Consider the following 771-nt stretch of genomic DNA (forward strand, 5'->3'; position numbering starts at 1 on the left):
ACCCAAAAAAAATGGCCGGGCGTTGTGGCGGGCGCCTGTGGTCCAAGCTACTTGGGAGGCTGAGGCAGGAGACTCGCTTGAACGCCAGGAGTTGGAGGTTGCTGTGAGCCTTGCATGGTACTCAAATTCAGGATTTAAAACAAGATTTATACATAAAATACATGTAAATACCACTCAGTAGCAAAACAGGACTTGTGGTGGGGTGTCTTAAGACTCCATGAGGAGGCCACTCTGTTACTGGAACAGAACCCACAAGTAACTGTCACCAACAGGAAACAGATGTTATCGTTTTAATCTTTTTAAAAAATAGAATAAAAGGGGTGTGTTCTTTAAAGTGATAGGACAGCACTTTAAGGTGTAATGAATTTTTTTTTTATAACTGATTCAGACTTACCCCTTTTATCTCCAATCCTGCCCATAATCTACAGCATCATTGTGAAATTACATTGAATTTATATTTAAATTTTTTATGCTTGTATAATAGTTGAATATATATATATTTTTGAGACAGGAGCCTCAAGCTGTCACCCTGGGTAGAATGCTGTACCATCAGAGCTCACAGCAACCTCCAACTCTTGGGCTCAAGTGAGTCTCCTGCCTCAGCCTCCCAAGTAGCTGGAACCACAGGCGCACTCCACGACGCCTGGCTATTTTTTGGTTGCAGCCATCATTGTTGTTTGGCGGGCCCAGGCTAGATTCGAACCCGCCATCTTGGGTTTACGTGGCTGGTGCCTTAGCCACTTGAGCCACACACCGAGCCAATAGTTGAAT

The sequence above is a fragment of the Otolemur garnettii genome, unplaced genomic scaffold (assembly GCF_000181295.1).
Source record: "Otolemur garnettii isolate 467f Iridium unplaced genomic scaffold, OtoGar3 scaffold00006, whole genome shotgun sequence".
Classification (NCBI taxonomy): domain Eukaryota; kingdom Metazoa; phylum Chordata; class Mammalia; order Primates; family Galagidae; genus Otolemur; species Otolemur garnettii.